Source organism: Macaca nemestrina, chromosome 10 (assembly GCF_043159975.1).
Source record: "Macaca nemestrina isolate mMacNem1 chromosome 10, mMacNem.hap1, whole genome shotgun sequence".
Classification (NCBI taxonomy): Eukaryota; Metazoa; Chordata; class Mammalia; order Primates; family Cercopithecidae; genus Macaca; species Macaca nemestrina.
Window position 1 is genome coordinate 15,836,303 of NC_092134.1, and position 11,515 is coordinate 15,847,817.

Sequence of the window (11,515 nt, forward strand, 5' to 3'; positions counted from 1 at the left end):
AAGTGATGATCATCTAAACTCACAGGACCACCAAGAGGATAAGGAAGTGTCGAGTTTGCAAAGCCACTCAACTCATAGTAGGTGCTTTAAATAGTCACTCTTCTCGGTGAATGGACACACCAGGCAGAGACCTCCACCACCCCCATGCCTTCATGTTTGTGTTCCTCATGCCGGGCTCAGACTTGGTCCACAGTCACGTTTAGTTAATCAGGGAGATAATCAAGGAAGAATGCAACTTCTGAACCGGGCGAAGGCTTGGAAGATGCAAATTCAAGAATTTGAGCCATTCTCAGATGCTGAGTCCATATGAAGTGGGTCATGCTCCTATTTTTAAAGAAAGTTTTGACCAAATGAGTCAACAATGTTTACTTCCTCTTCACTCGACAATAAGAGTGTATTTTAACCACTGCAAAAAGCCACGTGCTCCCCAACACCTGACAGGCAGCCTGGTGTGAGACTGGTTATGAACAGCTCTTGTCTGTCACTGAAGAGGGTTCCCTAATCCCCTACAAGGACATGGATGAATCTGGGGTGCCTGCCATATGCCCTGCCCTGCACTCTTCTGCCTGATCTACAGCGAGTCTCAACTTCCTAGAAAACCCTGAAATAATGTGCTTTGCTCTGTGACCTTGGGAGAAAGACTTCACCTCTCTGAGCTTCAGAAAATGGGGTGTATGTCAACATCTTTCAGAGCTATCACAGGAGTTGGAGGAGACATGTGCATCACAGTGCCTGGTGCCTGATTTAAACCCTCAGTGAATGGTAGTTCTCATTGTTCTAGGGTGATTCTGGAACTCATAAAGACTCTCTTGGGTCCCAAAAACTGAAGCTGGTTGTATTTCCTTGGAAGCAGATCAGAGAGGAGAGGAGCACTTGCTGAAGACTCACAGGACTGACAGGAGAACAGGTATTCTGAAGGCACAGAGTAGACTGAGGACAGGTGAGGGTGACCTGCCCCCTTGCCACCCTGCATGCCCTCCTGAATGCATCGTGCCTCCACTCATAGCAATCTTGATGATTTCCCTTCTGCTTGGCACAGGGGGCAAAGATATCCTCCACCGCAGGTCAATTCTGACCAGTTTCCTAAGGAGAGGCACAGAGACAAGAGCAGGCATGTGACAGAGAGGTGGATGGTCCAACAGTTGTGGTCACCCATGGTCTCAGGGCCCGTCAGAGCCCCTGGCACCTGAAAGGTGGAGGCTGTGTGCAGGCATGTGTCTTGTGTGCACGTGAGTACATGCATGTATCAACTGCATGTGAGATGCTCTATTCCCCAAAGTCCAGTCGTCCTAGACCAGCAGTGAATCCAGCACACAGGGTTGCAGGAAGCATCTTCTTATCTGCCAGGAGGGGCTGCCTGCTGCATTTGGGGGCTGCTGGCTGCAGATGGCCAGATATTACATTCTGCTCGGTCTCCCATCTGGTGGCTGCTCTGGCCAGCCAGGAAAATTCCCCACAGGCTGTCTCTGGGCTCTGGACAAGCCACTCTGCCACACCCCGACCCTCCAGTGACCCTCAGACAGGACTGTGTTCAGCAATCCGGAGGATCCACGCCCTCCAGCAGAGTGGCCCCCCTGCCCCTGCCCAAGGCAGCCTCTCTGCCCTCATCTCCCAGTCAGCTTCCCCAGAGCAGGGGCCAAGAGCATGGGATTTGACACCCGATCCACCAGCGATCACGTCCTGGCTCCACTGGGCATTTGCCTAACCTCTCTGACCCTCAGTTTCCTCTTTTGTGATCCTACATCATGGGGCCACTGAGAGGATAAAATAGGAGATGAAGCATATCATGTAGGGTCTCCCCACCTCTGCACTGCTGACATAATGGTCCAGATAATTCTTTGTGGTGGGCGCAGCCATGCGCACTGTAGGGTATTAAGTGGTATCCCTGGTCTCCACCTCTCCCTCAGTTGTGACTACCAAAAATGTCTCCAGGCATTGCCAAGTGTCTCCTGAGGCACAAAGTCATCCTGTTGAGAAGTACAGGGGTAGACTGTTTCCTGGTGTGTAGTGTCATGTCAGCAGTGATGGATGGAGGCTATCTGGGGCTGGCAACCATTTTCTGAGTTAAAAGAAACTGCACTGCTGTAGGGTGCTTAGAACACTCACAGGCACACAGAAATACTCAATAAACATTAGCTATTATTGTTGTTGTCTTGCCAAAAGACCTTTCTAGTCCCCCCTAGACTAGAAAGTCAAATGAGGCTTTGAAACCTGTAGTGTGGTTCAGTGTTCATTCATCAAACATGTATGGAGAGCTACAAGGCAGCCTGGGAAGGATATAGATACAGACCCAGTTCCTAAGTAGGTAACAGGAAGGGGTGCAGGAAGAGCAAACACCAGAGGCTGGAAAAGTCCCTGCTTTCATCCCACAGGGCAGCTGATACTTTGGAGGAGATGTGCAAAAATGGAAACAGCTCAAGCACAGTGGCTCACACCTGTAATCCCAGCACTACAGGAGGTCGAGGAGGAAGGATCACTTGCTCGGGAGTTCAGGACCAGCCTGGGAAACATAGGGAGATCCCGTATCTACTAAAATTCAAATAAAATTAGCCAGGCATGGTGGTGTATGCCTGTGGTCCCAGTTATTCAGCAGGCTGAGTTGGAAGGATCGCCTGAGCGCATGAGGTCCAGGCTGCACGGAGACCTGGTTGTGACACAGCACTCCAGCCTGGGCAACAGAGCGAGACCCTATCCAAAAAAAAAAAAAAGAAAGAGTAGCAGCAGCCCTTCCCCCTCCCCCTCTACTTTCTCCTTCGCTTTGCTGAGACCATATCCCACCTCCAGGTACCCCCAACCAGCAGTGCCAGATGCGTTGGGCAGCCCCTCCCCAGCCTTCAGTTCCTGTCCCAACCTCATAATCCCCAGATCCTTTTCCCAGAAACATGATGATCCTGCTCAGTGGACATCTATTGATCCCAGAACAGACAGGGTACCTGGAACATGGAAGTTTCAATGCTAAAACCAGGAAAGTCCTGGGCACATCAACAAAGTTGGTCACTCCACCTACGACCTCTCAGCTTGCAGGCCCTTTACCCATGCCCTCCTGTGCTTCTGAAGGCATATCATCCTGAGATGATTCAGGTCCACTGCCCACCTTCTCATCCCCCACAAAAGAGCAGGCTCAGGGCCAGGCAGTCCAACTGCCACTTCACAGCTGCTCAGTAAAGCCCGCTCATCTGAAGCTCTGAGGCAGGAGAATTCGAGAACACAGGGAGAAGTGCAGAGAGGGAAAAGGACTTATCCAGGGCCATCCACAGGGTTAGCGGCAGAGCTGGGACCAGATCCCAGGACTTCTGGATAAGCAGAATCATTTAAATTTAAAGGAGAACAATGACAATAACTGAGGTCTACTAAGTTCTTACTCTGTCCCAGCTCTATACTGAACACTTTACTGGCATCGTGTTGTTGAATACCCTCATCCTGACCCCAAAAGTTAACATTGTTATTATCAAGACCATTTTACAGAGGGAGAAACTGAGGCACTGATGCATTCAATGACTTACCCTAGGGTACCCAGCTGGGAAGCTGTAGAGTCAGGATTCAAACCCAGGAAGTCAACACCAGTTACAGGAGACAACCACTGTGCCACACAGCCTCCTATGAGCAGCCTTTCACCCTGGCCCCTGGCAGTACTGATGTTGGAAAGTAGGAGTTTGGGACCCTTGCAAAGTGCTGCAGTGAGGAGCATGCACACACACACACACACACACACACACACACACACACACACACACCCCTTTCACTTACTGTGGGTCTCTGAGGATCCCTCAGACACCACCTAATGGTGGTGGTTCAGCTACTGTGGTAAGCTAGAGCTATTGCAGACAGGCGCCCCTCCCAGAGTGGTTCATCTCTACTGTAGTGGAGTCATTAGTTCTCTTTATAATTCACAGCGTCCTGAGGGATGGAGGCAAGTGACAAGAGACAGAAATGAAAGGAGAGATGGTATCCATTTAAAACTCTTTATTGAGACTCTGTTAGGTGTTGGAGAACCAGACATCAATATAACACAGAGACAGAAAACAGACAGGCAAGCAGGGAGCTAATCATAGTGTGATCTATCCTGGGCTGGAGGTGAGCCCAGGGGACTCTGGAAATACCAGAGAAGCGATTTCACCCAGTCTTTGGAGGTAGGAGAGGCTTCCTGGAGGAAGTGATGTCTCCACCAACATCTGAAGGATAAGTAGGATTGAGCTAGGTAAAGAGCAGGGGTGGTGGGCGGCATATTCCAGGCATAGAGAAGAGCTTGTGCAGAGGCCTGGCGGGGAAGACAGTGGCCCATCCCAACAATTGTCAGTCACTCTGTTCAGCTGGGTCACACTCTATTCGGTTTGAGGATAGTCATGAGATGGGAGAGGGGAGAGGCAAGGCTGGAGAGGTGGTCAGGGGCCATATCAGACAGAGATCTTCAGCTCATTCTATCATGAGGGCCATGGATGACCACTGGTAGGCTTGAAGTAAGGAGGTGACAGGATTATATCTGTGTTAGAAAATTATTCCAATTGTTGGATGGAGAATTGGATAGGTGGAGTGAAGCTAGTGTGGACATGCACACTAGCACAAGCTCTTGATTCTCCAATTTCCTTCAGTATTTACCTCAGTAGATTGATGGGTGCAAAAAAGGAATGAAGAAAGAAAAAACGGGAGGGAGGGAGGGAGGGAGGGAGGGAGGAAGATGAATGGATGAATGGATGGATAGATGGATGGATGGATAGATTGATGGATGGATGAAACCCATGGGAAGCCAGGTACAGTGGCTCATGCTTGTAATGCCAACGCTTCGGGAGGCCAAGGCAGGCAGATCACTTGAGGTCAGGAGTTTGAGACCAGCCTGGCCAACATGGTGAAACCTCGTCTCTACTAAAAATACAAAAAAATTAGCCAGGTGTGGTGGCATCTGTCTGTAGTCCCAGCTACTCGGGAGGATGAGGCAGGAGAATCACTTGAACCCAAAAGGTGGAGGCTGCAGTGAGCCGAGATTGCACCACTGCACTCTAGCCTGGGTGACAGAGGGAGACTCCATCTCAATTTAAAAGAAAAAGAAAAAGAAACCCATGGGGATAAAATAGACTCAATGAACACAAGTCTAAGGAGAAAATATCTCAACTTGGAATATGAAAAACTTTCATAATAATCAAAATAGTCCAAAGGTGGCAAGAACTGCCTTGAGAAACAGTGAGTTCCCTATATGTGGGAGTATGCAGGCACAACTGAGATGAGGCATAAGCATCGTAGGGATAAATAATAGTATTAGTACATTACTTTTATATAGGGCTTTATATGTCTAAGACAGTTTCATGTACTTTATCTCCTTTAATTGTCATAACAATCTTGTATCTTGAGTATTATCCTCTTTTCACAGATGAGGACATTCAAATACAGAGACACTGAGTGACTGATTTTCCCAGCTAGGAACAAACAGAACTTCCCCTAGAAGCCTCCCGATTCCAAGTTCCCTGCTCTTTCCAAAGAACCTCAACTGAACTCTGAAGTTCTTTCTAACCCTGAAACAGTAGACTTCTTAGCTGGGGAGACATTCCTGCCCTACAGGAATAATAATGATATTTTTTAGCTGTTGTTAGCTTGCTCTAACCCAGACAACTGGTTTATCAAGACAGGCAGAGCAACACAATGGAAATAGAGCATCCAGAGTCATCAAACCATCCTCTTAGTGGCTGTGTGGCCTTGGGCAAGTCACTTCACCTCTCTGAGCCATAATTTCCTAATCTATAAAATGAGGGTTATTAATATCAGTGTCACAGGGTTCTTAAGACAGTTCAGTATGACAACGTATATAATGGGCTGTATCCGACAGGATTCTTTTGGTTGTAAATGACAAAAACCCCACTCCAAGGAGACAGATAAAGGAATGCATTGCATCCACAGTTTCCTCTGTTCTCTGCTTGTCTCATCTCTTGATTTGTATAAACCTCAGTCTCTTCTCCTGCAGATGAGCCTTTCCCAAGCGGCAGTAACAATACCACTAATAGCTTCGGCTTAGCAGCCTCAGCAGGAAGACAGCTTCCTTCACCCAGTAACAGTATATTAGTTCCAGGGAAGAGGCCTGATTGGCTCTGCTTGAGTCACTTGCTTACCTTTTAGACCAATCACTTTAGGGGAAGGGTATGAGGTGCTATGACTGGCCAGGCTTTAGTCATGTGTACTCACCACTATGGCCAGGTGTCGAAAATGTTATCATTACAAACATCCAGGACAATGTTTAGCAGGTAGTAGTTGTCCATTAAATGGGACTGTTATTGCTGCTATTATTGTCTGGGGGAATCAATAAAAACTTTATATGTGGCATAGTCTGGAGCTACAATTTAAAGGTTGGAGAGGAATTCTAGTGGGGGAGAGAAGGGAAAGGAGAATGCCAGGTCAACCACATAGACCTTGGTAATACTAAGTTCATGTTCCTCAATGGGAGCAATCATACATTCATACATTGCACCAGCATCCTATAGATGTCCTCTTCAGAGAATAATTTAGATGTAACAGAACTAAAATGTGGGGCTTGGGAAACTACTGTGCCACCCTTCCACACCCTGAAACATGCAAACTTGGCTCTGTGACTTTGCTACTTTTATTCACCTTTCCTTCCTGTGACTCTTCTACATTTATTCACATTTCCTTTCATTCAATACTTTATTCAGCAACATTTTTTGTGCACCCAGCCTGACTTACAGCAGTGGATAAGATATACATAGCCCCAATGTTCAAATTCTAGCTCTTTCTTGAATTCTAGTTCTTTCTCAGTCTTTATCTTTTCTTTTTCTCACTTGTTGAAAAACTTTAAGTGTTTACCTAAATAAAGGAGGAATTAAAAGAACCATAATTATAGTTCACTATTTCTGTGGCTGAGTCAAAGAGCATGTGTGGGTTCAATCACAATTCCCAAATGGTATGTCCCCTTGGACAACTGATTGAGAAGGAGGCACATGACTGCTCCACAGCTCCCCAAGGGTGTCAAGCTGGTTGCAAGCCCAGGCGTCACTGGCACCATGTACAAATTATTTGTTTGGCCCCCAGTGCACTTTTTAAAATGTAACCCTTTACCAGCATTTAAAACTCAGAAAATTTCACATCAAATCTGAATTTGGGGCTTCTTTTGAAAATTCAGAAGACCCACCAATACTGGACTTGTGTTCCACGTGGTAACAAATGGGCTGGAGCCAAATCATACCAACCCCTTTACCCATGACCTGAGCTCTCTGGTTCTTAAGGTCCCCATGTGACCCATTTCTCTGACTCATTGACTAGTTGCCTCCTGCAAGCATCTGAGTTTACTACCCTGGGATTATAGGCCATTTGGATGACAACGTCAACTTTGCCTGGAGGTCTCTTCCTAGACACACTGCCTCCTGGCCTACCCAGAATCCCACCAAAACCCCTACAGAGTAAAGTATCTGTAGCCTGGGAAGTTGGACAAGAGGCCTCCACAGAGGCAGGTGAAGCCAAGCCTTGCCTTTTTTACACTGTTTCAAATCCTGGCCTACAAGGTGAAGCTGTTTGAAGGAATAAAAGGCAGACATTCAAGTGGTTTTCATTGCATCAAAGATGAGTGTTTTACCCAATGCAGCAGGAAGGCGGTTTTAAACATCATCAGCATTACCTTCATTCAGCTGTTGAATAGCTTGATTCTCAGGCTGCTCTGAGCTCAGAGAGGCTCCTCAATGGGCATACAAGAGCAAAGCAAGGAATGGATGGTTCTTCAGCTTGCTGCAGGGTTTTGGGGGGCTTTTAAATTACTTTTGGATGATTCTTGCCCACCTACTTCCAAAGGCTCAGTACAAGTGAGGAAAAGATGATTTACATCATCTGATTCAAAGAAGGTTTATTGAGTACCTACGAAGTACTTTAAATACTACCTACAAGACAACAAATCTCTAAACTACGTCACCAGCCCAGACCTCTTTTGAATCCTTATATCTAACTTTCTACTTGACATATCCACTCAGATGTCTCCCAGACACTGCAAACATCCGTGTTCTAAACTTGACTCTTGATTCCCATAAAAAAAGAAAAAGTGAATTCTCTAATGTCATCTTCAGCTCAGAAAACATCAAATCCATCTCCACAGTTGCTCAAGCTAAAACTTAGAAGTAATTCTTCACCTCCCTGTTCATTCACAATAACCAAGTCCTGCTGGTTCCATCTATTCAACTAATCTGCCCATAGGTTGGTTACAGTAGGGCTAGCTGCTGTAACAAACAGACCCTGTAATCTCAGTAACTCAATATAATAGGAGTTTATTCTGCAAACAAATGAAATCTAATGAAGGGTTCAGGTGGTGATTCAGGGATATATGGAGCTCTCATCTATGACTCTGCCATCCCCTATGGCCTTTGCCTCCAACCAACACACAGGAAAAGAGAAGGCAGGGAAGACACACCTGCTCCTAACCACTTCAGCCCAGAGATGAGGCCATCACTTCTGCCCTCGTTTCACTGGTGAAAACCAGTCACATGACCACATCCAGATGCAAAGGACTCTGGGAAATGTAGTCTCTGGCTGCTTCCCATCCACAACTATAAACTATGGAAATAGAGAGTATGAACCCTTGCGGGACTGACAACCATCTCTGCTTCAGTTTATTTCCTCCACCTTCATAGCCAATACCCAGGTCTAAGCCACCATCAAGTCTCACTTGGGAGACTGTGGCAGTCCCTGCTGGTCTCCCTGACTCTGTTCCTGTCCCTTCCCTAGTCTGTCCTTCACATACCCACCACAGTAGTCCTTCAAGCCACAGATCAGACCTTGCACTCAGAATAAAATACAAATCCCTCACTGAGGTGTACGAGGCCCTGATTGGCCCGGTTCCTGCCACCTGTCCCACCTCATCTTCTACTTCCCCATCACTCATGGTTCCTCCTACAATCACCTCCACCTTGGGATGTTCTGTTGTCTATATGTGGGTCACCTTTCCTACCTGGCTAACCTTCCTCCTCCTCCAAGACTCAGCAAACATCTGTCACTTCCTCAGAGAGGACTTTTCCATCCAATGGAGCCCCTCGCAAGAGGGCTTTTCACAGTGAATAATTGGATATTTATTTGTGGCTCTTTGCTTACTTATATCTCTTTCCCTGAGGGTAAGAGCAGCACCTGTTCTCTTTCCTACTGTGTGCCCAGCACCCAGCACATTCCCAGACACATAGGAGGACACAATACATATTTGTTGAATTAAGGAATAATTGAATGAATGAATGACCTGATGTCATTGACTCCCCAGTAAAACTCGATACTGTAGGCTCTGTTATCATTTCCATTTTACAGATGAAAAGACAAGAATCGGAGACAGGAGGTGATTTTCTCCAGGGCCTCACAGCAAGGAAGTAGTGGGCCCCTGTCCTCTGACCTACATACAGCTCCAAGCTCTTTCTAGTGGAGCTCTTCTTAGTGCTTCCCATTGCAGATACTTTCAGAGACTTTTTGTCTGATGCTTGTGCTGATTCTATTGCTTCTATTCTATTGCTACCTCCAGAACTTCTGTTCTATTGCTACATCCCAGAAGACTGGGAGACTCACCACAGCTTCCCATCTCCTCTAGATCCTAAGCAGGCAGGGATCATGGCAGAGACCTTCCCTGTATCAGTCAGGGCCCCGGCAGGAAAGGGATATGCACTCAAACCATGTAACTGAGGACAGATGAATGAAGGGCTAGTTTACAAAGGTGTGGTCAGGGGCAAGGGAAACCAACAAGGAATAGTGCAAGACCCAGGACTATCGGGAGCCTCAAAAAGTGAGAGGAAGAGAGCAGCTAGCAGAACTTGGGAATGAGCTATGTGGCGAGGACAGCCTCTAACAAAGGGACAGAGCCACTGCTCTTTCTAGCCCAGGGCAGCCACTGCTCTTTCTAACCCAAGAGGGAATAAACCCAACCTTACTCTCCTCTCACCCCCCATTATCCTACCAATGTGTTCTATTGACTGAATCCAAATGGAAGAGAGGTCTGTCCATTGGGTCAGCCTCCAAGGGCACCTAGCATAGTGCAGAAGTGTAGTGAATTAACCTAGAGGGGGCAAACCAACAATTGCCCATGCCCCTTCCAGGCTGAAAGATGAGAGGTGGACCCATTCATTAGGATGTATTTGGTTTCAAGCACCATAAACTGACTCTGGCAAAATTCCAGCAAAGGGAGGAAGAAGTGTATTGGAGGAATTTGAGGTAGCACCAAGATGTTGAGGAAAAGCTGAAAAATTGAGCCTCAGGTACAGGAACCAGAGTCCCAAGACTGAGTGAAGGAGGGTGGGGGCACCCCAAAGAAAGTTAAGGTGCAGCTGCAGAAGGGATGCAAATGCTGAGCCTGAGAAAATAAGAAATGTTCTCATAGGCTCCTTCCTACCAAAAAGAACATGAAACGAAGTCAGTTGAGAAGCGAATGCATCATCAAACCTAATAAGGTTCATCTATTGGTGCTCAATTATCTTTTGCGGGTTGGAAGAATAAATGAACCGAGGGATGTTAAAGAATCTGGGCTTTATCCAGAGGTCACTGGGGACTCTGAAGTACTTCCAGATCTGGAGATGGCATGGTCAGATTTGCACCTTGGAGAGATCTTGCTGACTTGGGCTAGGAGACTGGATTGTAGGGATCAGGGAAGCCTGTTGGGGCTGGTGGCATGGCCCAGGTGAGGAAGATGGTGGCTCACACTGCAGAGTGATTATAGAGAAGGAAAGATGGGGTCAGAGCCTTTGGGACTTTATATGTGTGATAGTTAATTAAGCTGCTAACCACAGCTCAGAGCCTTCTTGGTGAGCTTGGGTGGGAGGCTACAGCCCTGGGTGGAGGTTGAGGTGCTCTAGATGCCAGCATCAGCATCAGCATGTGCTAACAAATGTGTCAGACCCTGCAGCCACCCTTAGCCCACCACAGCTGTTGACTCCAAGGCCCCCAATAACCCAGGGATCCAAACCAATCCCATAAGCTGATATAAAGACCCCTCTAGCTGCCAGAATTATGGTAGCCCAGTCACTGACCCCAGAGATCTTCCACTCTGTTGGCCCAGGGAGATGGGCACAAGGCTAACCTTGCCCAAAGAAGGAACAGAGAATCACCTGGGAGATGCCCACACCCTCCACACAGCATTTCCCCAGGGTATGGGGAAGCCTAGGACTACACCATGGCTCCAGAAATGTGACTTTCATCCAGCCAGGCCCTGAGCTGTGCAAACTCTTGGACAAGGGGTTAATTTCACCTTCAGCAAAATATAAGCTCCTGGGGGTTACTAAAAGTGCCAACACTTCCAGATCTTTGCATTTCTCTAGAATGAGTTCCTTTCCCTCCTCCCTGCTCACCTTCCCTGGGCCAACCCCAATCCTTCTCCAGCCTTCAGCTCAGAAGTTATGCCTAGGAGGTAGGCGTTGATTTGCCCCAGGCTGGGTAGGCATGCCTCCTCTGTGCCTCCCTCACCACCATTCTCCATTGTGGCCCTGACCACACTTCATGGTCACTGTGCGATGTTGAGCAAGTTACTAATCTCCTCATCCCCTGGAAAATGGGGTTATAATAGTAGCTG

General features: G+C 47.3%; 1 long non-coding RNA gene across 1 annotated transcript in view; it reads left to right on the forward strand.

Annotated features, from left to right (window-relative positions):
* Nucleotides 1-1,357, forward strand: part of LOC139356633 (uncharacterized) — a 62,071-nt gene extending 60,714 nt beyond the window's left edge. The window contains exons 2-3 of the long non-coding RNA XR_011608786.1: nt 782-907; nt 1,040-1,357. This is a non-coding gene — a long non-coding RNA (uncharacterized lncRNA). The remainder of the gene's footprint in view (nt 1-781; nt 908-1,039) is intronic.
* The last annotated feature ends 10,158 nt before the right edge of the window (nt 1,358-11,515 follow it).